The sequence below is a fragment of the Lepidochelys kempii genome, chromosome 2 (genome assembly GCF_965140265.1).
Source record: "Lepidochelys kempii isolate rLepKem1 chromosome 2, rLepKem1.hap2, whole genome shotgun sequence".
Classification (NCBI taxonomy): Eukaryota; Metazoa; Chordata; order Testudines; family Cheloniidae; genus Lepidochelys; species Lepidochelys kempii.
In genome coordinates, this window is record NC_133257.1 from 92,291,446 (window position 1) to 92,317,613 (window position 26,168).

Consider the following 26,168-nt stretch of genomic DNA (forward strand, 5'->3'; position numbering starts at 1 on the left):
TGAGGAGAAACTTGTGCTTAGTGGACTTCCTAACTTGATCTTTATTGGTCCAGATGCTAATGTTTTTATTTTTTTAAAGGCATTATGCATCTATGGCTTTTGGGTGTTAAAAATAAAAAAAAATTAATTCAGGTTTTTCACGCTAGAGCTGCAAGTCATGCACCACCTCAGATTGCCAAGTGATGAACATCTGCAGAAGTAACTATCACCACAGGACATGAATTGCTTTCATGAAACTTTTAGGGGGCTTTGTGTGTGTGTGTGTGTGTGTGTGTGTGTGTGTGTATGTTCTTATTAGTCATTCTAAGGGTGTAAAGAAGCAGATATCCTCTTCACCCTATTAGCTTGTCCTTCTTTCCCTGCAAAAGATATCTCCTTAAAGATGTGTTTACTCAATTCCACAGCAGGCATGAGTCCCAGTGTTCCCACCATTCCTTCCATTCTTGCTCTAAGCTGTATCTCCCATTAAAGCATCTTACTTTCAGTTGGGAGCGTAGGTGAGCCACACTCAAGACCATAAATCTGGTGCAGATTGTACATATCAACATAAGGGGTTTAAAACTTGTCTTGTGATTATATTTTCAAAGGACTCCATCTAGCTCCTATTGAAGTCAATAAGAGTCTTAGTCAGTAAGTGCATATAATCTTTGTAATTGTCACTTCTTCTTCGAGTGCTTGCTCATATCAATTCCAATTAGGTGTGCGTGTGCCGCGTGCATGGCCATCGGAGAATTTTTACCCTAGTAACACCCAGTCATCGTCGTTGAGACCCAGGTCCAGATCCAGGTGCCGGTCCAGGTCCCAGCACCAATCAAGGTCCAGACACCGCTCCTCAGCGTCACGGCACTGTTCTTCTCCATCTTGGCACCAATCTCCAGCTTCGTGGTACCAATCAACTTTGTTTCATCAACATGATTTGGTGCAGACCCGCTCAGCACCACCATGGCCATCGCATTCCGCCTCTCTCTCATCACGGTCTGAAGCAGGGTCACGCTTCTCAGACCGCCACCACTCGGATGACGGCTGTCTGGGCTCACAGGCGGATCAGTGGCAGGTGCAAGAACAGGGGCCCACTCAAGGGTCCACCCAGTGGCCCTTTTGGACACCCTGGGCATACCACCAGGCCCAGGGTGCTCCCTCTGAGGCTTCTCGCTCGGCCTTGTCTGAGCCATGAGTGCCTGAAGCCTCTGCCAACCGTCCTGCTCCCGGAGGCATGGAGACGGTGGCGTCATCCTTACAGGTGCCAGCTCCTCTTCCTCCAGCTCCCGGCCCGAACACTGAGGTTGCGGGACTGGAGCAGCAGGGCACAGCTCAGCAAGAGGCCCCGGATGATCCTCTCCCTCCTGTGGCATCCATCCTTCGCCCGATGAGGCTGTGGCAGGGACTGCTATATCTGCCCCCCCACCCCAATAGACCTCCGCGCCCACCAGGCACTCTTGCGCAGGGTGGTACGGAACATGAACCTGCAAGCAAAGGAGGTAGTTGAGGTGGAGGACCCTGTGGTTGACATTTTGTCCGCAGAGGCTCCTTCCAGGGTGGCCTTACCACTTATCCGGACCATTCAAACCACAGCCAGAACAATCTGGCAAACACCCGCCTCTGCTAAGGGGGCGGAGCAGAAGTATTTTGTTCCCTCCAAGGGATATGTCTTCTCACCCACAGCCCTGTTCACCAGTGGTGGCCTCAGTAAATGAGAAGGAGCATCATGGTCAGCAAGCTCCGGCATCTAAATTGAAAGAGGTCGAGCGCCTCAATTTATTTGGGCGCAAAGTCTACTCCTCAGGGGGGCTCCAGCTCCGGACTGCGAACCAGGAGGCTCTCCTGAGCTGATACAATTTTAACTCTTGGAACTCTATGATGAAGTTCAAGGAACTGGTTCCTCCGGAGTCCAGAAAAGAGTTTGGGGCTTTGGTAGAGGAGGGCAAAACGGTCGCGCGAACCGCTTCGCAGGCCTCATTGGACACCGCGGACTCTGCCATTCGGACCCTCTTTTCAGGAATAGCAATGAAGCACATTTTTTGGCTGTGAGCTTCTGTCTTACCACCAGAGCTTCAGCAAACTTTGCAGGATCTCCCCTTTGATGGAAAGGGCCTATTCTCAGACAAGACAGACTGAAGGCTTCAAAGCCTCAAAGACTGTAGGGCCTTAATGTGTTCGCTGGGGATGCACACACCATCTACCCTGTGGAAACCATTTAAACCGCAGCCTCAATGCTCCTACCCTCCTCTCAGCTGAGGCAGGACTTCTATAGGAGACGGGGGGCGCGGTGGCAGGAGAAAACCCTCCAACCACCAATCTGGCCAGGCCCAAGGTCCTTCCAAGCCCTCGGCAGGTCCCAAAGAAAACTTTTGAAGGGATGCCTGAGGACGGTGTACCGGACCTTACTCAGGATCCTACCCCATTCTTGAATTGTTTATCCTGTTTCCACCGTGCCTGGTCCCTCATAACCATGGACCGTTGTGTTCTTTGCATGGTGGAAAGGGGATACTCTCTCCAATTTTCATTCTCCTCCCCCATCTCCGCTCCCCATCCCTCTTCAGGGACCCCTCTCACGAGCAACTCCTTATCCAGAAGGTGCAGTTGCTCCTTGCCATGGAGGCGATCAAGGAGGTTCCCAGGGAGCTAAGGGGCAGGGGGTTGTACTCCCATTACTTCCTAATCCCCAAGACAAAGGGCGGACTTTGGCCTATCCTGGACTTGCGCGGACTCAACAAATTCATGGTAAATTTGAAATTCTGCATGGTCTCATTATACCTTCCCTGGATCCTGGAGACTGGTACGCCGCCCTCAACATGAAGGATGCATATTTCTCCACATTGCGATTCATCCAGCTCACAGATGCTTCCTCCGCTTTGTTGTCAACCGTGAACATTATCAGTTCACGGTCCTTCCCTTCGGCACCTCCACGGACCCCCGGGTGTTCATCAAACGTATGGCGGTAGTGGCAGCCTTCCTTCATCGTTGACGGATACAGGTATATCCGTATCTTGATGACTGGCTCATCCGAGGGCACACCAAAGAGCAGGTGCAGGCTCACCTTCAATTCGTCAGACATGTTTAAATGGTTAGGCATCCTGCTCAACGTGGCAAAGTCAATGCTAGAGCCGACCCAGAGGATAGAATTTATCGGGGCGGTCTTAGACTCCGTGTGAGCTCGAGCCCTCCTTCCAGATGCTCGCTTCCAAGCTTTGTCAGGCCTCATCAGGAGCCTTCAAAGCTTCCCAACCTTGACAGCAAGAGCATGCTTGAGACTTCTAGGACACATGGCTTCCTGCACATACGTGACCAGACGTGCCAGACTACAGCTCTGCCCTCTTCAAGCCTGGATGGCATCGGTCTACCGCCCAGGTTGAGACAGCCTGAACCTGGTGGTCACTGTTCCGGACAGGGTCCTGGCCTCCCTCCAGTGGTGGTTAGACCCAAGGGCAGTATGCGGAGAAGTCCCCTTCCACACCCCTCAGCCTTCCTCATCACGGACATGTCAGCCCTGGGATGGGCGCCCACCTTGGGGACATCCAGACACAAGGTCTATGGGCCCCGTCCGATCTCTTTCTCCATATCAATGTACAGGAGCTGATGGCGGTGCATCTTGCATGCCAAGCCTTCCGGGAGCAGTTGCATGGTCGTTGCGTGGTGGTCCTCACAGACAAAACCACGGCCATGTTCTACATCAACAAGCAAGGGGGGGCTCGTTCCTCCCCCCCTCTGTCAAGAGGCCATTCGAATGTGGGAATTCTGCATAGCCTACTCCATTCACCTGGTGGCGTCGTTTCTCCGAGGGGTCCAGAGCACATTAGTGGACCACCTCAGCAGGTCCTTCCAATCCCACAAGTGGTCGCTCCATCCCGATGTCATCCACTCCATCTTCCTAAAGTGGGTGTTTCTCCAGGTTGACCTGTTTGCCTCGCGCAGCAACTGGAAATGCCTGGCGTTTTTGCTCCCTTCAGGGCCGCTCCCCGGGCTCTTTCACAGGCGCCTTCCTACTCACGTGGATGAGCAGGTTGTTTTACGCCTTCCTGCCATTTCCCCTTGTACACAAGGTCCTGCTCAAGGTGCGCAGGGACAGATTACAACTGATTCTGGTCGCCCCGGCGTGGCCCAGACAGCACTGGTACACCACGCTGTTGGAGATCTCGGTGGACACCCTGGTTCCGCTGCCTCTTTTTCCGGACCTGATCACTCAGGATCATGGCCGCCTCTGTCACCCCTAACTACGATCCCTCCACCTCATGGCGTGGATTCTGCATGGCTGAGCCTCTCTGAGCTACTCTGTTCTCATTTGGTACAGCAGGTTTTGTTGGGTAGCAGAAAACCTTCCACTCTGGCCACATATATGGCTAAATGGAAGCGATGTGCATGCTGGTGCACTCACTGCAGCACGCCCCCCCTCCAGGCATCCGTGCCTCTCATTTTGGACTATGACCTGAGCCTGAAACAGCAGGGCCTGGCGATATCATCCATCAGGGTTCACCTGGTGGCCATTTCGGCTTTTCACCCGGGAGTGAATGGCCGATCTGTCTTTGCCAACCCCATAGTCAGTAGGTTCCTTAAGGGCCTGAACTGTCTACCAACAGGTGTGACAGCCAGTCCCCACATCGGACCTGCACCTGGTCCTCTCCAGGCTTATGGGGGCCCTGTTTGAGCCCTTGGCCACCTGTTCCCTCCTATACCTCTCTTGGAAAATGGCTTTCCTTGTCGCTATCACGTCGGCAAGGCGTGTATCCGAGCTCAGAGCTCTTACCTCGGAACCATCATAACACGATCTTCCAAAAGGACAAGGTGCAGCTACGACCTCACCCAGCCTTTCTTCCCAAGGTGGTATCGACCTTTCATATTAACCAGGACATTTTCCTCCCGTTTTTTTACCCAAAACCGCACGCTACTCATCAGGAACTACGGCTACACTCCCTAGATGTTCGTAGGTCCCTGGCCTTCTACGCTGAGCGTACAAAGCCGTTCAGGAAAATGACCCAGCTCTTCATCGCGGTGGTGGAACGGATGAAGGGCCTCCCGGTCTCATCCCAGCAGATCTCCTCTTGAATCACTTCCTGTATCTGTGCTTGCTATGATCTGGTCTGTGTTCCGACCCCGCCCCTCACCGCTCACTCTACAAGGGCCCATGCCTCGTTGGCAGCTTTCCTGGCCCAGGTCCCAGTCCAGGAGATCTGCAGAGCTGCTAGTTGGTCTTCAGTACATACTTTTACCTCTCACTATGCCAACAAGCCAGAGACGATGCAGCGTTTGGTAGAGCAGTCCTGCAATCCACGGTACTTCACTCCGACCCCACCGCCTAGGTAAGGCTTGGGAGTCACCTAATTGGAATCGATATAAGCAAGCACTCGATGAAACGACGGTTACTCACCTTTGTAACTGTTGTTCTTTGAGATGTGTTGCTCATATCCATTCCAAATCCGCCCTCCTTCCCCTCTGTCGGAGTAGCTGGCAAGAAGGAACTGAGGGGGCGCTGAGTCGGCTGGGGTATATATCCAGCACCATGAAGGCGCCACTCCAGGGGGCTCCACAGCCGACCCACTGGGTGTTGTTAGGGTAAAAATTATCTGATGGCCGTGCACGCGGCGCGCACACACCTAATTGGAATGGATATGAGCAACACATCTTGAAGAACAACAGTTACAAAGGTGAGTAACTGTCTTTTACAGTTGTTGTACTACATGTAAATTTATCCCTTTCACAAAAAGATCTTGAGAATTTTAATGGAGGTTTTGCATTTTAAAAGTGCTATTAGAAGCCGCTTGTATGATCTAGTATATTTGGACATCTAATTTTTAAAGTGCTCTGGCCTTTTTTAGCACTTTTTTTCTTCTCTTTAAAAATAGGAGTCGTGATTTAATTTTTTGTATTACGTACAAGTTTCTCTTTAAAGTCAGACCCAATACATGTGTTATTTCCTATGTTATTGCCTTATAAATAGTGTTTGTTTATAGTACACAATATAGGCAGTCGTATAAATAGTACACGAAGACCCATTTTTAATATGACTTGCTCAATGGTTAGAAGCAGTTATTTTGGCTAGATGCATCTGCCAAAAGCATACAACTCCATAAATATGTCTAGTACATTTTAAATGGAATGTTTCAAGTTCTGCTACATGATTAAAAAGAATTTTATTCAGCTGTGGTACAAGGAAAAAGATACATCACTGCTGTAACCCATATTGAGAAAGACATTTGTTATATATTCTCTAGTGCTGTACAAGTATTCTAATGTATTGCTGGTGACACCCTTCTACCGCTGTTGACCTAGATGGCTAAATAATTTCTTGTAAAATGAGGAAGTAGTCCAGTTCCTTCCCTCCCTGTCACTCTGTTATTTATCATTTATTCTGCAATTCTGTTAAATGTTAATACTGCTCTTCTTTTATTTTTTTTCTTTCTCTCCTTCTGTCAGTTTTTAGAATTTAAGTAGAATCCATAAGAACTTACAGATGAAAACTGCATAGATTCAATTGGATTTCTGTATTCAAAACAGATAAGTCATTTGAGTTCAGCTGTCAGTTTTTGTATGCATGTCAGAAAAATCCAAACAAAGCTGAAACCACAAACTCAAAATAGCAAATAGGGTTTATATTAAAATAAGAAATTAAAAGAAAAGCCAAAGAAAAACAAAAAGAGGAGAGGAGACTAACAAAGGATCAAACAAAACTAACAGCAATAGAAAAATTGGACATCAGAACACAGTTGTGACATAGTTTTGTCATTCTCTTTTTAATAGCAACACCAGTAGCTTGTTGTGCCCCAAACAGATTCCTTACAAAATGAAATGATTCTCGGGTACTGCTTTATATAGCAAGATGCTGAAATTTGGAGAGATTTCACTACACTAGCCTGGATCACTTTTATCTGACTGCAGTTACAAGATAATTTTTTTTGACCACATACAATATATTTTTACTCCATTTTATTCTGTTTTACTTTTTCTGTGTTAGACAGGTATTTGCTGATTCAATTTTACTTAATGACTTCTGGTGATGTTGGAAGTTTAACCGTGTGTCTGATCTCATGCATTGGACCAGCTGTTCACATCACATAGCCTCATAACTGACAAGGGCAGTTCCCTTTGCTGTGAAATATTTGAAATCCAGCCACACGTCCCTGTGTTTGTAATGTTATCAAGCTGTAACTGAGGATACACACTTTTTTTACAGCTTGAGCTGGAGTTATATTTTGCTATTTCTCTTTTGATTGACTAGGTTCCTTTTTTAAATTTCAGTAGCCTCAACATTTTCAGGAAGGAGTTGTCCCTTCCCACTCTGTTTCTAGCTCATGGGGCTGTCTGATCCACCCAATGACTTAAGCTCAAAATGTATTAGGGTGCCAACCAGATAAGGTATTTGAGCCTATGATTTGCCCTTTTAGTTTATTCCATTCCAATCTCTCCTCCTGCTGCAGATTTCATACCTCACTGGTACACAAGTGGCCAATCATTTGCAATGCCACTATTCACTTGTAGCTTGATCTGATATTCCTTAAGCAGATCACCTTGGCTTCAGTAGCAGAGAAATACAGGATTTGGCCCTTTAAAAGATGTTCCCACCCCCCACCCCGGGGGAACAGCTCCATCAGTTTCTTCTGGAAACCAATCTATGTTGATACCTTCTTTGCAATATTTACAGTCAGTCTCCTGTGACTTTAGAGATAGAGGCCTCCTCATGATTCCCAATTCCTCTGATGAGACCTGAGCCTTTAAAGTTCTTTACATTTCCAACATCCTGAGTCCTTGAACATTTTTAGGACTAACAAAAGAGGATGAAAGTGAGTCAACACAGTAAGAGAGAGAGAGGTTCCTCTCAAAGGAGTCCTGCAAGTATTTCAGCTTTCCCTAAACCTTCTCACTTATTCTCTGGTACCAGGATTCAGAACATAAAAGCCTTTGGATAAAAACCACTGTCACTTCGGGAAAGATTATGGCTTTTGGGATGTATCTGCTCTGATGAGTAAGGGGATATAAGGGTATTTCTTTGCAGGCTACCCACATTGTGGGTTACAGCACATAGGATGGAGGGGGGAAGACCAGCCTCCGTCACATCACACCTCCTCCCGTGAAGGTAGACGGGGTACAGGAAGAGCCTTAACTTTGCTCATCCCAGTATGCCATCTGGTGCAGCTTGAGCTGGTGCAGAGGGGGAAGGAATCTGCTGCTGCCACCCTTTACCTGGTGAAGATTACTTCTCCTTAGAACAAAGAGAGAACCAGGGTCTGAATTGTGACTCTGAGTCACAATTTGATTCCTGGTCTTCTCCAACAGCAACTATAAATTTCCAACCTAACTCACTCTAAATTAAGTTTGTTTTTTAATTATTCAAAAGACGTAAAGCAGTTAAAGTATATTCTGTCAATGCATGTAAAAAATTTGTTTTTCAGTTTACCTAATTAGAAATATCCTGATATGTTGATAATTTTTAAACAATACTATGTAATTGTAAATTCTATACACAAATTCTCAATTGTTAAAGTAGCTTTTTAAAATGCTTTGAAGTACATTAAATAGTAAAAAGAGAAAATAAGAATCCTGTTTGAGAATAACACTTACTAAATAAACTTTTACATAAGGTATATGATCAAACAAGCCATTCAAAATATTCTCTAACAGTTATGTACATGTGTTTTGCTGAAAAACAACTTGAGACATATTGCAGTGATAAGATTATTAAAATGCATTTCTTATGAGACAAGAAAACTTACCGTATAAAAATTGTCATTAAAATATACTGTATCATTGTCAAATTAAATATACATTTAAAAAGTAATTGCAAGATATTTATGTTCTAATGTTATAGAAAGTTTGTAAGATATTATTTGAGAAATAGTATCTGAGCACATAGCTGAAGTTCTTTCATAATACATAGGTGCAAGAGAGCAGCATTAAGGTTGTATGTCCAACGTTAATTTTGGTGTTTGCTGACTTTTGAATGCAACTTTGTCCTGTCAGTATGGTATCTGGATTTCACGCAGTTGAGAGTGAAGTGCCGATTGTCGGTATAGTCAAGTTAAAACCGTAAAGCTCCTAGATTGGACCTGGAAGTGTTGTATGGGCCGGCTGGGCTGGATTTGATTTAAATCAGTAATGTTGGTAAATGTCAGTTTCAGATGACACAGGGAAATGGATGAAAAAAATTCACTGGGAACAGTTGTCGGAAGCCTCCTGCCCATGTGCCTGCAGGGATTGGGTGTAACTGGCTCTGTGGCAAAGCAGGGAGCCCTTTGCGACTCCACAGACCCACTCCCTCATTCCTGTGACAGTGGAGCTGCAGGGGCCTCCCTCTGCTGCCTCAGGGCCAGTGACACCCACTCATGCAAGGTGCAGGGAAGGCTACGGTCCTGGCCCGGCAGAGCGGAGATCCCCAGCCAGGACTGCGAGGAGAGAAGACAACAACAAGCTCTTTCCTGGCTGCATGGGAGGCTGCTCTGCTGCTCAATGACTTTGTTCCTGGGCAGTAGCCATTCGGCAGTGGGGTGGCTTTCCCCAGGACTAAGAGCTTGTCAGCTTCCTTGTTGCCCTGGTCAGAGGTCTTTGCTCTGCCCTGCCAGAACTATAGCCTTTCCCGCACATTGTGCCTGCAGAATCGGGTCTCACTGGCCCCACAGCTGAGCAGGATGCCTTCTGAAGCCCCGCTGTCATGGCCCCGCTCACTCAGTTACCAGACAGAAGTGTGGGAGCTGTCCTTGGGCAGTAAATGTTCAGCAGCACCCCGGGACTGGGGGCTCGTCTCTTCTTTGCAGTCCTAGCCGGAGGTCTCTGCTCTGCCGAGGCAGGACCGCAGCATCCCACACATCTTGCAGCCCAGTGTCTTGGGCCCCTCAGCTGTGCTGAGAGCCCCTTGAAGCCCCGCTGTCCACGTTGCCCTACTCCTAACTCCAACCCTAACCACTCTTTAATTTCCTGCAATTATAAATAAAAAGTTAAAAATAAAAAAAAATCTTAAAAATAAAAATTGACATCAATTGTCAAAATTAGAAGAAAAATCGAATTCTGCCAGGCCTATGTCTGGGAGACTTAATAAAGTGAGGGTCTCATTCTCTCTGCCAGAAGCAAAAACGTATTTGTACATTTATTGACCTGCTCCCAAAACATTAGACAGCAGTATGGAACACTTGAGGTATGTATTTATTATTAGTAGGCAAAATCCTAAAAACACATATTTGAGTTTCACCGTTGAACCATGCTTCAATACAGGCTTTATTCAATCCGTCATCATGGTCATTACTTATTAGTATTACTTATATACTTCTCTTGAGGTCAGAGAGTCTCAAGGAGCTTTGCATGTCTGTGTTAGGCCTTAACCTTTTGAGGTACAGACAGTAATATTGCATCTTATTTTACATATGGATAATCTGGAAAAACAGTTATCTGAGACCACGCAGCAGGTTAATGGCAGAAATAGGAAGGGAGTCGGGGAGTCCTAACTCCCATTCCTGTGCTTGAAGTGTTAGACCATATACCCTCTCTCTTTCTCTATGATTTTGTAAAGTTACTCTGTCTGGAACTGAACTGAGACCTCCAGAGAGCTGTCACATATAAGTATTTTGTTCACAAGTGAGTAAGTCCGTGTTCAGACTAGGACTCTCCCATTTTCAGTCCCTTGTGCCACTTTGTCCCTGTGATGGTGTTTGCAAACCCCAAACTAAGGCTGAGGCAGAGAAAGGCTGGAGCAGTAAAGGAAAGCTCGGACCCCAGGCACTAGTGCCAAGCATGCTCCTGGGGAAAGGAGCAGTACAAAGAGTGCTCCAGCAGGGGGGAGGAGAGAAGCCATTCCCAGAAGGAGCACCACCATGAGGCAGGAGGAGAAGAAGCTGTTACCAAGGAGGTCTGGCTATGAGTCTTTTCTCCCCTTCTTTGTCACATTACCCCACAGGTAGGAGAACAAAATACCTCTCGCTACACCAGATTCCCCTACACCTAGCCCAGGCATCAGCAGGACTAGGGGGTTACCAACAAGGAAACTGACCCAGCTGAATCCCATTCAGGGGTTCCCAAACACACTAAACTAAAAGAAATACTGGAGCAGCAGGGCCTGACCACTAGACCCACTGATTGAACATACACCCCTGCCACAGTCCCCTAAGAAGACATGTTTAATAATGAAAAAATATACTTGTTCCCATGGTAACATCTTTTATGGGGAGGATGGGGGTACAATGAATTAATATCTAAGCAGGCTGGAAACAATCTCTGAAATTAGAGTTGCAAGAACAGCATATGTTAAATTTCCCAGTTTTCATAAAGATCCATCGGCAGTAGATTTAGAAATGTCAGTTTTAGAGATGAGTCTGAGCTGCAAAATTAGATCAGTTTGAAAATTTCCGCAAATTTCAAGGGGATTTAGATTCCATATTTCAGTTCCAGCCTCTCTCCAATAAATTATAATCCACAATGATGTTATCAAATAATATTGTTAATAATAATTGCACGGCTTTTATTTTATGTAAACTTTTTACATGGGTGTGCTGAGCAGAGTGAATATAGTTTCTGTAGTACACTTGTATATAATGTGTTTTATTTCCCTGTTGGCCTTGCAAAACTGCCATGAAAATTTACTACTCTAGGCACAAAAATTCTTCACCCTCCCTCTACTATAGTGCTTGAGAATTACCAAAATATTCTTTTACTGACTCATCAAAAAAATTGCTTGTCCCAGATGAGTGGGCGATAGACTTTTGATAGGCTGATTTACTACTTAGATTGGTCTTAGCCCAGAAAAATGTTGTTTGCATGGCTTTTTCTGTTAAAAAGATATAGAAACTCACTTTCATAAGATATCAGGGGCTAACGGCAGTATTATATTTGTTTAAAGTTTTACATTAGTGGTGCTACAAGAGGAATGTCTTTGTGACATAAGAAAAGAAGGAAAAGGAGACTGTCTTCTTCACGTCAGCTGGAGATGGGACAGAGAGCAAGCTGACGTGAAGAAGACAGTCTTCCTTCTTGCCACTGCAGATGATACAGCATGCATCAGGATTTTGCTTAATGTGGAAGTTGTTCTCCTTGTATACTGAATCTGCCAGCTCAGTAAATTCTAGACATGCTTAATTATCCTGCTCATTTTCCTGGAATAGGGGAACTAGGAGAGGCACCTGGATACTTAACGCTCAGCAAATATATCTGCACGAGTTAGTAGGACTCTTGGAGAGGAAAATCCTTTCCATCAGCCTTCTGTGCATATTGCTCAGTTGGAGCTTTGGGAATATCAGTCGGGATAGCACTGGTGTGCAGTCACAGAAATGGACAGTTCCTGTGTAAAGATACAGTCTCACCTGGCCTACTGAAAACTGGTTGTGAAGAGAAATATTATCACCAGAATGTTCAGAATTGAGGGCAAAATGTCAAATAAAAGTGGATTTGAGCCCTTGACCTTTTGATGCTAATGATGGAATTGGAAATAAAATATAATGACTGTTCATTTATAAGTGGCAGTTTAAGTCAAGAGCTACTGCCCACTGCTCTTTTGTAAGTCTCCCAAATTTATCCCTCACTGTCATATTGTGGAATAGAATAATAAACAAAAGATACTATCTTGATTACTGAAGCTGAATTCTATCACTGGCTAATAACTTTTTATTGTTCTTCACTGAAGATCTTTTTTGAAAGTGTTGCGTAGGTAGAAGCAGTAATGACCAAGTAATTCTTTCCTACTCTTGCTATAAGTTAGTAATATATTTAAAGCATACGTAGTTTCTTTCATCCTGAAGGATCCCAGAGTTCTTTGGATATTATATATGTCCTGGACCGGCATAGTTCTACAGTCTCAGGAGTGGGAAGGCAACAGGTACATGGACAACTGGCTCTAGCATGTCACATAGTAATATGGAGAAGGGTGCATAACAGCTATCCATTTTTACAATTTCTAGTGTGAGCTTGCCTCATGCACAAGTAAGGACATTTCTTTATCTGAATACATGAATTAAATTGAAGTAGTTAGGGAAATTATCATTAGGGAGAGAAAAATCTTGTAAACTTGCATAAGGAACTTCTAATCATCCCTGATATTGGTCCTGCATGATTATAGTCGGTGGGAGCTTTGCCAATGACTTCAGTTGAGCATAGGGGCATGCCCTGACTGTGTAAGGCAACTGAAAGAAAAAAGAATGTTGTGGATTATTCTTGTAGAACAGCATTCCACCTGGTTTCTTCACTAGGTGCCAGATGTGTTTCAAGAAATTAAAATAATCAATAAAAAACTCCCCCAGCCAAGATTGCAATTCTGGTACAGATTAACATGACTGTTTTTTTTCATAGAAGACCATAAATAGAACATTTTGCACACAATTGGAACAAGTAAAGACAAGAGCAATTATGAGTCTGAGATTTAATAAAGGTTTAGTTTTACTTTAAGGTGGATGAATCTTTGGACTGAAGGGAACTTGGAAACGGAAACCACTGAAACAGGACTCCTCAAAGGCTGTCTTCTGATAGAAATGCCTGGAGTGACCTTGTAGCTTGTCTCCGTCCAGGATGCCTGTACAGATACCAGAAATGGATTCAGGCAAAGGAGGGATTCTTGTAGATAATAAAATAATGGGAATACTTGTGTCACTTTAGAGACTAACAAATTTATTAGAGCATAAGCTTTCATGGGCTACAGCCCACTTCATCGGATACATAGAGTGGAACATATAGTAAGAAGATATATATACATACATACAGAGAAGGTGGAAGTTGCCATACAAACTGTAAGAAGCTAATTAATTAAGATGAGCTACTATCAGCAGGAGAAAAAAACTTTTGATAATCACTACAAAAGTTTTTTTCTCCTGCTTATAATAGCTTATCTTAATTAATTAGCCTCTTACAGTTTGTATGGCAACTTCCACCTTCTCTGTATGTGTGTGTGTGTATATATATATATATGTATATGTATATATCTTCTTACTATATGTTCCATTCTATGTATCCGATGAGGTGGGCTGTAGCCCACACAAGCTTATGCTCTAATAAATTTGTTAGTCTCCAAGGTGCCACAAGTACTCCTGTTCTTTTTACGGATACAGACTAACATGGCTGCTACTCTGAAATAAAATAATAGTAAATGATGTATGACTCCTAGTTCTTCTAACAGTTTAAGGCATTATAATAATTTGCACTACTATTAGCACCTTTCATCTGAGGATATCTACATGTTTTACAAACCTTAGTTGAACTTCATAACTCTGGCAGGTAGGTAGGTTGGTAGGGAGTATCCTCATTTTGAAGGTGGCCTTCCTGAGCCACAGTTAACGAATTGACTTACCTAGTGTCATATAAGTTGGTGGCAGAACCACAAATAGGAATCAGAACTGTGGTGTCCTGATTCCAGTCTCCAGTACCCTGCTCTGCTACTACAAAACCCTCCTAGTCTAATAACACTTGACAGAGTAGAATACACAGAGTTCTTTTCTTCAGAAAGGTAAGGTAAGGTTACGTTGTAGTTCTGACCAGTTTTTAGCAAGGTGATCTTATGCTATCCATTTCTCTCTCTCTCATGTTTGCGCATTCATTATGAGAGCATCCTCAACTTGCAAGATTACTTCTTGCACTTTAATTATCCACAGTTGTGTCATCTCAGCCATGAAATAAACTGTAGCCTCTTAATGCCATTGCCATGAAAAGTTATGCATTAGCCGTCAAGGAAGTTTTTTTAAATATAATATATGTTGGATTATATTTATCTGTAAAGGAGGGAGAAGTTATTGATGTCTAAACTACAGGTATCAACTTTTGTTTGTTAGAATAGCTGGTCATACCAATAGGTTAGTATAAACTCTGGGGAGAGGTTTTCTCATATTTCCCTCTACAATTACAAAGAGCACGAATGGCATTCACCAGCTACCAACATGGCAAATCTGCCTCCCAGTAAATAGTAGACCTGTAGAATTCAGTCAGATCTCTCTTGCAACTTGCTCATTCTGCATGCACAATGTCAGAGCATAAAATGAAGTTGGAAAATATAGTGCAGTATAATATGAAAGGAGTGTTTCCTGTGTGGATTTGAAATATGTCTCTGATGCTGCACCCCATGTTCTTCATAAAAATATTGTTATAACATGAATATGGCATAACTAAGATATGTTTTATGCAAGATGGGTCATCTAAGATATCATTGGAAAGGTTATGATTTGCTGAATGTAATCATCCATTTGTATGCATGTGAGAGTTCTGTATCTGAAGTTAGGAATATTAACTATGTAACAATTACAACTGTGTGGATACTTGGGGAATGCCCACCAGACAGTAGGCAGTCAGCCTGAATGGTCCATTAGGAAAGACAATGGAATGGGTCTTTGAGGATGCTGGTCTCTGGTCTTCCTGGAGTTCCTTCCTATGGATGTAACAAATAAACCTTTTCTCATGGTTGCTTTAACACTGAAAGGACATGTGATAATGGCACCTGGTACGGAGTACCACCTTGGACACTGCTGGTATTTTCCACTGGAAACAAAGGATTTCTGCCTTTTGTAAATCCTATTTAAGTCTGGAAAGTGAGTCAATCATGGCTCTTCTCCATTGCCTCCAGGCCCAAGAAGAAAAACTGCTAAAAGCACCTGAAGAAACAAAGGAACTAAGCTGGGGAAAGGCAAGAGCTAAGTCCAGGCTGAGACGGGGTCTAGCCTGTAAAGAAAAATAACTTAAACTCTGAGCTCCAGAAGCTCTGCAACTTGCTTAAAACAACATTTAGGATGAAAAATTTCTATCTGTAACCTGTTTCTTTAGTGTATTGAGCTTAGTTTGCGTGTTTTGTTTTATTTGCTGAGTAATCTGCTTTGTTCTGTTTGCTATCCCTTATAATCACTTAAAATTTACCTTTTGTAGTTAATAAACTTATTTTTTGTTTACTCGAAAACCCAGTTTGCTGCCCCCCCCCCGTTATGAATTGCACAAAGAGCTGTGCATATCTCCCTCCACACTGAGGGAGGGGGCGATTTTTATGAGCTTACACTATATAGATCTCTATACAGCGCAAGATAATATAATTTTGGGTTTACATTCCAAAGGCTGTGTGCACAGGAGAGCTGGGCATTCCCCTAGCTGAGCCCTCCCACAGAGAGCTAATCGCAGACTCTGTGATTTTTTTTTTTTTAATATGGAGATATACCTATCTCATAGAGCTGGAAGGGACCCTGAAAGGTTATCGAGTCCAGTCCCCTGCCTTCACAGCAGAACCAAGTACCATCCCTTATTTTTGTCGCAGATCCCTAAATGGACCCCTCAAGGATTGAACTCACAACCCCGGGTTTAGCAGGCCAATGCTCAAACCACTGAGCTATCCCTCCCCTTCTAGAGCTGGGTGTGTCACTGCCTGTGTGTGTGCTGGAAAGGGGTGTAAGAGCCTGTCACAGCAGCACAGAGTAAGGGAAACCCAGGCTGGTAGGACAGGTGGGCTCAGTGGGACCCCAGTACATCTGGTGGCATCCCAAAAAGGGGATCTAATGCATCACAATGTCTTTTCATTTTGTATGTTGTGACGGATGATTTAATGTAGACAACACACACACTTCTAAATAAGAACACTGTCCAGAACTGAGTATAAAGAATTGCTGTTTGAGCTAGTCCTTGTTTACATTTCATACTGCAAACAAGGCATATTGATCTCATTAGGTTATTACTGATTCCAATATTATTATATGATTTCACATCAGAACCAATGGCTTGTTTCCTAGTGATGTGTGGGAATTTTCAGAAACCAAATATTGTGTATATATAGTTAAGTATGCATTTTTATGTGACCTTAACAGAAATGATTTTCAAAATCCAGTAAAATTTAACAGTTGCTGTATCTTGGAAAACTGGCTCAGTAAAAAATATTTTAGCGTAATTTGTGTTGTGTGATCTGTTTAAAAGTTAATGCATGATAAGCAAAGACTTCTATGAGACTTTTAAATGTAGATTTTAAGTGTGTTAGATTGTGTGACACACCTCACAAATCTAGCACTTAGAACCCACAGGCTTGATTGAGTGCATGAACTTTGAGGTCAAAGGTGCCTGACTGAGTCAAGTCTACACTACAAACTTTTGGTGGCATAGCTATGTTGGTTGGGGTGGAAGGAGGTGTGATCCCTGCTTGACATAGCTGTGCTGACAAAAGCCCTTCGTATAGGCTCACTTACACTGGCAAATGCAGTTTTCCCAGTATAACTTATTTGTTTGGTGTGAGGCCAGAATAGGCTATACTGGCAAAAACACAGTTTTGCTGGTAGAAGCTGTGTTCACATAGGAGCACTTTGCCGATGTTGTACAGCAATACAGGGAAAGTGCTCCTAGTGTAGACCTGGCTCAGGTCTATCCATGATCTTCATATAATATCTTCTACAGGAAACACTGTGGAAGAGTTTGACAAAAGGAAAGGTCTGGAATAATCAGTGTTTGAGTGCAGGGCCTGTATTTCTAGTGATCAAAGTACTGTAGAGCAGAAATGAACATTCTTTTCTCTGTGTGAGAGGAAGGATTGTGTGCTCAGAGATTTGGAAGATGACAGTCCTACTTGTGAAATCTATTTTATTAAATAATAAATTAGAGTGATTTTATTTTCATATCTGAGGAGACCTAAATCATGATCCGAGAAAGAAGGTGGGGGATTTCCAGTGGCTCATGGGTACGATTGCACATGTCCTTGGAGGAGTTGGATCCATTCCAGAAACTGACCTCAAACAAGGCTACTTTTGTCGTTTGGGGAGGAACTTTTTTCAAACTTTCAAACAAAAGTTTTGTCTTTCGGTTTCCAGTATAGACAAAGCCTTAGTCTCCTGCATTCAGTGTAAAAGCTTGATTTATAATGAAGCCCAAATATAACTCACAATGTTCTTTTTTATAAACACTCTAGACCTCTGACTGATGACGTCTCTTGAGAAGGAATCCTGGATGTTAAATCACTTGTTTTATTTTTATTTTTAAAGTATTCACTTCTAAACACTGGGACTCTCTCGTTGGAGTCTGTTTTTGAAGTTTTTTTGTTGTAATATTGCGACTTTTAGATCTGTAATCAAGTGACCAGAGAGATTGAAGTGTTCTCCGACTGGTTTTTGAATGTTATAATTCTTGACGTCTGATTTGTACCCAGAAGTTACCTACTACAGGACAGTCCCAACAAAGAAAATAACAGAACGCCACTAGCCATCACCTTTAGCCCTCAACTAAACCTCTCCAGCGCATCATCAAAGATCTACAACCTATCCTGAAGGACGACCCATCACTCTCACAGATCTTGGGAGACTGGCCAGTCCTTGCTTACAGACAGCCCCCCAACCTGAAGCAAATACTCACCAGCAACCACACACCACACAATAAAAACGCTAATCCAGGAACCTATCCTTGCAACAAAGCCCGTTGCCAACTCTGTCGACATATCTATTCAGGGGACACCATCATAGGGCCTAATCACATCAGCCACACTATCAGAGGCTCGTTCACCTGCACATCTACCAATGTGATATATGCCATCATGTGCCAGCATTGCCCCTCTACCATGTACATTGGCCAAACCGGACAGTCTCTACATAAAAGAATAAATGGACACAAATCAGTTGTCAAAAATGATAACATTCAAAAACGAGTCGGAGAAAACTTCAATCTCTCTGGTCACTCGATTACAGACCTACAAGTCGCAATATTACAACAGAAAAACTTCAAAAACAGACTCCAATGAGAGACTGCTGAATTGAAATCAATTTGCAAACTGGACACCATTAAATTAGGCTTGAATAAAGACTGGGAGTGGATGGGTCATTACACAAAATAGAACTATTTCCCCATGTTTATCCCCCCCCTCCTCCCCACCCCGGCTGTTCCTCAGACGTTCTTGTCAACTGCTGGAAATGGCCCACCTTGATTATCACTACAAAAGGTTGTTGTTGTTTTTCTCTGCCACTGGTAATAGCTCACCTTACCTGATCACTCTTGTTACAGTGTGTATGGTAACACCCATGGTTTCATGTTCTCTGTGTTTATAAAGTCTCCCCACTGTATTTTCCACTGCATAAATCCGATGAAGTGAGCTGTAGCTCATGAAACCTTATGCTCATGAAACCTTATGCTCAAATAAATTTGTTAGTCTCTAAGGTGCCACAAGTATGCTTTTTGCGGATACAGTCTTACATGGCTGCTACTCTGAAACTTCTAAACAGGATACCATTTTTGAGGACTTTGTGCAACCCCTTCCCCTCAACTCAGTCATTGCTGGAGATAATAGTGTAACTTCAGTGTCCTCAGGCCAAGATGGAGTCTGCTCTGCAGGCAGCTCTGGCCAAGAGAAGGCGCACGCAGGAATGCATCAGGAAAAAATCCCTTCCACCCTAGGGGCACCTGTTCCAAACCCCCCAGAGTGAACACACCCACCCACAGGAAAAGTACAATGGATATAACAAAGGGAGATATTTATTTACAGAGGGATGAGAGGAGAAAAACAACAAGGGGAAATTATAGGGGGAGCAGTAGAACAGAGTTGCACCCAAACCAAGATCCCACGGGCCCAGTGGTAGCACAGTCTGAAAGAGCAGACACTGAATAGTGTGTCTGCACACACAGTTCGGGAGGCCTGAGCAAAGTTCCAGTTCAGTGCTGAGTCTTGGGTGCTCCTGGTCGTCTTTGGTGCCAGTGAATTTTCCCCAACAGACCCCTCCGGTGCCCTCTTCTGCCGCTCTCTGCAAAGCCACACAGAGCGACCACCTCCCCACTTAACTAGCTACAGTCTCTTTATTCCCAGTGCAGAGTCATAAGCCCCAGTACTCACAGCCCCATGCAGCTCTGGGTAGCAGTGATACTCGGTCCAGCTCCAGCCTCTCCTTCTCAGGCGATTCCTCCCTGGCACAGTGCTCCTCCTGGCTCCTGGCCTGGGGTGTCCCCAATTGGCCGCCCTGTCCTTCCCAGGCTTCAGGCCGGTTCTCTGCTGCTTCACTTTGCGAAGCAGGCTGCGGCCCTTCTCTCTCTCTCTCTCTCTCTCCCTGCCTCCAGCTCCACCTGGAGTTTCCCCTCTTTCTCTCACTGCTCCCCCTCCTCCCTTAGGAAAAAGATTTAAAGGGGCCATGCTCTCTAAACCCCAAGGGGTTACAATAGCAACAGCAAACACTGATGTCTTTTAGATGCCTATGGTATTTCTTAATGTCTAAACATATTTTTTTAAACAGCATGGCTCTTGTTTGAGACATGTTATGGAACACACCATGAATCTATGACACATATTTTGTTTGTTCTTTTTTATTGTTTTATGAACTGACCTTTTTCACCATAATGGGTATTTTTGGGTTCCTTATGTATTTGATTCCTGCAAATAAGAGAGTTGGAATATGAAGCTGATCTCAGTTTAATTAAAATGGTTCGGTAAAAATACAGAAGATTAGCATGATTCCTAAACAAGATACAAATAATCAATTGGTCTGACATGTTCCAAACTACATCAGTTACAACTGAATTACAATTTAACTGACTTTGAGATATTGATGGTCTTGCTTATTTATTGCATTTCAGAGGATGATATGTTTTTGGTTTTTCTGTTGCAGCTATCACTTACAGTATTTTTTTCTATTATTATTATTAGCTATTATTATTTAGCATTTAGGCTGCGAACTCATCAGGGCAGTGAGTGATATTTATATTTGTGTCTTGTCCAAGGTGGAGCTCGTTGCCAATGTTTGTTCAACAATAATCTTTCAATGAATTGCACAGAATGTCTGCTGATTAACTTGCAATGTTAAATATAATTCTAGAAAAGGAAACAGTTGTTACGACTGACTAGGCATAGATATCTCTTTTTTGTTTGGTCTGCCGTAATAGTCACCCAAAGTATGTGGTGCATGGGTAAGACATGACACAATCCAGTTCCGTATTAATCATGTTTTCATGTTCACTACTGAAAACATTTCTTAAAATCAGCACAGCTGTTTCTCTGGTATTTTTTATACAAAAAATCTGTATGAGTGAAGACATAGTCATCTCTGGTGTGAGTGGCATTATCTGTTTAGTCTATAAGCAGCTTGAGTAGGGCCTGTATCTTCTATGCCTTTTTCAGTGCCAAGTGCACTGTTGACATTTAACCAATATTATATAATAATTACATTGAAGAGCCTACTTTCAAAGAATGTTATTTAGGTTGCAAAGTGAATCAGTCAAAAGTTAGAAAACACCAGATTTACAGTTTGCAAAGCATCCTTAGTTCTGCCCCGGTGCATGCATCATGGGCATTAAATGAGAGAGGATCCTGTGGAAAAAATAGTATGTGATCACGTAATTAAGGATGGTACCATTCAGTCGGGGCTCTCAACCTTTCCAGACTGCCATACCCCCTTTCAGGAGTCTGATTTGTCTTGCAAACCCTCAAGTTTCATCTCACTTAAAAACTATTTGCTTACAAAATCAGACATAAAAATACAAAAGTGTCACAGCCCACTGTTACTGAAAAATTGCGTACTTTCTCATTTTTACCATATAATTATAAAATAAATCAGTTGGAATATAAATATTATACTTACATTTCAGTGTATAGAGCAGTATAAACAAGTCGTATGAAATTTTAATTTTTGTACTGACTTTGCTAGTGCTTTTTATGTAGCCAGTTGTAAGACTAGGCAAATATCTAGATGAGTTGATGTACCCCCGGATGACCTCTCTGTACCCCCAGGGGTATGTGTACCCCTGGTTCAGAACCACAGCCAGACAGTATACACACAGGGGAGTAGAGTTAAGGTTGTATATTGTGGGTCTTGGCAGCAAAGCCCCTTCTCCCTTTGTTACAATTGCTCTGGCTGCTCCCATGTGTCTTAGTACATTTTGTGCTGCTGTTGCTGCTGCTTTGGTGGTAGAATCCTCCCAGCTTCAGAGTGCTTGTATGTTTTTAGTTAATTTGGAATGTTGCCAAAATTTTCCTGACGGCACAAGCAAGAAAAAGGAAATGGTGATTTTTAACAGTTTATTTTTCAGCAAAAGCTGAACAGAATTTCCTGGGACAAAGAAAAGGCATTTTTGTAGCCTCTGGGCATTCCCCTGCAGAACCTCAAAAGCTGGCTGCAAACAGAAGAGGTTCTCAAAGAAAAGGTTGCAAAAAACTTTTTGTAGTAGAAAGTGTTAGTCAACGTAATCATTACCAGCTCTCCCTATTCTGTGTTTTGACAATTAGGATCCAGACATCCCAGGGTGAAAACAGGGTTTGAACCCAAAAGAATAAGCAATTGAACATTATGTACTATAAAGGTGTATTGAGTAAGGTCTTTTATGAAAGCTGGTGACATACTAGTGATTAATGTCATTGTGAAATGTATGTATTGACACTACATGAGGGGAATTATGGACACCCACTGATATTATGCTTTAAAGTCTGTGACCAGACAGGACCGACAGTCGCTATCTACCTGTCTCCAATGTAATTTAAGAAAGTTGGAATCAAAACAGTGGAAGCCCCATTTACACACAGATTAGCAGGGGGATGGAAAGTCAACAGGAAAGGAAGAACAGCAGAGGTCTTCCTGACTGGGGACAAAAAATGAGTTTTGGAAAATAAAAACAGAAGCAAAAACCATTTTGGCATCCATTACTTAGGGGACATACGCAACAGCCTGCTGTTAATTCGTGAAAGCTGGATCTGGAGGGCTGAGGATGCTGGTAACTTGATGTAAGTAAGAAAACTGCTTAGGCAAAGATTGTAACTTGCTAAGTTTTAGTCACTAGAAAGTGTGTTTCATGTTAGTTTTGTTTGTACCCTAACCTCTCTCTTTTTCTCTTACTTAGTATCACTGATCTCTGTTCTTTGCTAATAAACTTATTCTTCTTTTCTTACAAAACCATCGCTGTGCTGTGTACTAAAGTGAAGTGAGTCTTCAGCTAACCTACCAGGTTGCTGTGCACTCTCTCTCTCTTTGGAGGCAGCAAATTTAATCATTTCTGTGAGAGGGTCTGGACACTGCAGGAGGACAGACATCTCTGAAGACCTGAGCTTCACTAATTGTTACCTGCAATACAAGGTTTAGATAGCAGAGTAGACACAGAGCTTAGCAGCAGCAATGCTCTCACTCTTGGCAACGAGACAGGTAACACTGTGGCTCGCAATTCTCGGTGTCCTGAGCATGATGTACATATATATAAATGGGTGTATGTACATAGCTGCCATTTAGGAATTTTTGGGAGTGGATATTAAACATTAAAAATAAGGTATGGTTGCTTGATATCTCAATATTTAATATATCTAAATAGTGGCAAGTAACACTGAGTATTTTAGGAAGGATCTCAAGATATAGATAGTGCAGTAGAATATTTAAAATATGCAGGCTGTTATTTCCTTTCCCTTACCACATGTCCTCAAATGGAACTGAGGGGGAAAAGAATCTATTTTCCGTATGGGAAAATCTGCTAAAAGGCTTAAACACTTTAAAAAAAAAATCCAGCAAGCCCATTCCTGGAATGATGGCTGTCAGTGGCAAAGTCAGTGAAAGAACACAGTGTGACTCATTTTTGAAAAAGAGTTAAATAATCAACGAACTGATATAATACCGTACTTGATTATAGGCTTGGTTGTCTCATCTGTAAACAGAAGGCCACTGACAGAATTGTACATGTCTGTTTAATGTATTTTTTTCTTTTAATTTGTGTGAAGTGGTACTCAAACACAATGGCCAAAATTAAGCACTAGTTAGATAATTGTAGCCTTCTTAAAGAGAAATCACTCTCAAAGTACAGAGACTGCAGTGAAGTCTGTACTGGACGAACATTTAAATCTTTACTCATATGGATTAAAGAATATATTCTACAGACATCTGTAACTAATCACATTCAAAGCTGCACTGTATGTAATGAGAAACTTGGTATTAGTCACATTAGGGCACATTGCACAATTCAAATGCTTGGAGAAATGAAAAGAGACTACTCAACCCAGTTGTTTGCAATTCACTCCCTCATGAAAGCTGCCTAACTATTCTCCATCCTAAGGTTATGTCTACACTACGGAATTAGGTCGAATTTATAGAAGTCGGTTTTTTAGAAATCGGTTTTATATATTCGAATGTGTGTGTCCCCACAGAAAATGCTCTAAGTGCATTAACTCGGCGGAGTGCTTCCACAGTACCGAGGCTAGAGTCGACTTCTGGAGCGTTGCACTGTGGGTGGCTATTCTGGGTTGAGATCCCAATGCCTGATGGGGCTAAAACATTGTCGCGGGTGGTTCTGGGTACATATCATCAGGCCCCCGTTCCCTCCCTCCCTCCGTGAAAGCAAGGGCAGACAATCGTTTCGCGCCTTTTTTCCTGAGTTACCTGTGCAGACGCCATACCACGGCAAGCATGGAGCCCGCTCAGCTAACCGTCACCGTATGTCTCCTGGGTGCTGGCAGACGCGGTACGGCATTGCTACATAGTAGCAGCAACCCATTGCCGTCTGGCAGCAGACGGTGCAATACGACTGGTAGCCGTCATTGTCATGTCCGAGGTGCTCCTGCCCCCGTCGGCCGGGAGCACCTGTGCAGACATGGGCGCAGGGACTAAATTTGGAGGGACTTGACCAGGTCATTCTCTTTAGTCCTGCAGTCATTCCTATTGAACTGTCTTATGGTGAGCAGGCAGGCGATACGGATTGCTAGCAGTCGTACTGTACCATCTTCTGCCGGGCAGCCATGAGATGTGGATGGCTAGCAGTCGTAATGCATCATCTTCTGCCGGGCAGCCATGAGATGTGGATGGCATGCAGTCCTTCTGCACCGTCTGCTGCCAGCCAAAGATGTAAAAGATAGATGGAGTGGATCAAAACAAGATATAGACCAGATTTGTTTTGTACTCATTTGCTTCCCCCCCCTCCCCTGTCTAGGGGACTCATTCCTCTAGGTCCACTCTAGTCACTCACAGGGAAGGTGTAGCGAGGTAAATCTAGCCATGTATCAATCAGAGGCCAGGCTAACCTCCTTGTTCCTATAAGAACAATAACTTAGGTGCACCATTTCTTATTGGAACCCTCCGTGAAGTCCTGCCTGAAATACTCCTTGATGTAAAGCCACCCCCTTTGTTGATTTTAGCTCCCTGAAGCCAACCCTGTAAGCCGTGTCGTCAGTCGCCCCTCCCTCTGTCAGAGCAATGGCAGACAATCATTCCACGCCTTTTTTCTGTGCGGATGCCATACCAAGGCAAGCAAGGAGGCCGCTCAGCTCATTTTGGCAATTAGGAGCACATTAAACACCACATGCATTATCCAGCAGTATATGCAGCACCAGAACCTGGCAGAGCGATACCAGGCGAGGAGGCGACGTCAGCGTGGTCACGTGAGTGATCAGGACATGGACACAGATTTCTCTGAAAGCATGGGCCCTGCCAATGCATGCATCATGGTGCTAATGGAGCAGGTTCATGCTGTGGAATGCCGATTCTGGGCTCGGGAAACAAGCACAGACTGGTGGGACCGCATAGTGTTGCAGGTCTGGGACGATTCCCAGTGGCTGCAAAACTTTCGCATGCGTAAGGGCACTTTCATGGAACTTTGTGACTTGCTTTCCCCTGCCCTGAAGCACATGAATACCAAGATGAGAGCAGCCCTCACAGTTGAGAAGCGAGTGGCGATAGCCCTGTGGAAGCTTGCAACGCCAGACAGCTACCGGTCAGTTGGGAATCAATTTGGAGTCGGCAAATCTACTGTGGGGGCTGCTTTGATGCAAGTAGCCAAAGCAATCAAAGATCTGCTGATATCAAGGGTAGTGACCCTGGGAAATGTGCAGGTCATAGTGGATGGCTTTGCTGCAATGGGATTCCCTAACTGTGGTGGGGCCATAGACGGAACCCATATCCCTATCTTGGCACTGGAGCACCAAGCCGGCGAGTACATAAACCTCAAGGGGTACTTTTCAATAGTGCTGCAAGCTCTGGTGGATCACAAGGGACGTTTCACCAACATCAATGTGGGATGGCCGGGAAAGGTGCATGACGCTCGCATCTTCAGGAACTCTGGTCTGTTTCAAAAGCTGCAGGAAGGGATTTTATTCCCAGACCAGAAAATAACTGTTGGGGATGTTGAAATGCCTATAGTTATCCTTGGGGACCCAGCCTACCCCTTAATGCCATGACTCATGAAGCTGTACACAGGCAGCCTGGACAGTAGTCAGGAGCTGTTCAACTACAGGCTGAGCAAGTGCAGAATGGTGGTAGAATGTGCATTTGGATGTTTAAAAGCGCGCTGGCGCAGTTTACTGACTCGGTTAGAGCTGAGCAAAACCAATATTC

The 26,168-nt window shown here is 43.7% G+C and overlaps 1 protein-coding gene and 1 long non-coding RNA gene across 7 annotated transcripts in view; one reads left to right on the forward strand and one right to left on the reverse strand.

Moving 5' to 3' along the window:
• The window catches only part of LOC140906865 (uncharacterized), a 37,113-nt gene extending 17,192 nt beyond the window's left edge, over positions 1-19,921 (reverse strand). Inside the window, exons 1-2 of the long non-coding RNA XR_012157268.1 lie at positions 19,718-19,921; positions 13,346-13,474 (exon numbers count right to left, since the gene is read on the reverse strand). This is a non-coding gene — a long non-coding RNA (uncharacterized lncRNA). The remainder of the gene's footprint in view (positions 1-13,345; positions 13,475-19,717) is intronic.
• The window catches only part of LDLRAD4 (low density lipoprotein receptor class A domain containing 4), a 426,914-nt gene that overhangs the window by 185,572 nt on the left and 215,174 nt on the right, over positions 1-26,168 (forward strand). The gene's annotated exons all lie outside the window — the stretch shown is intronic.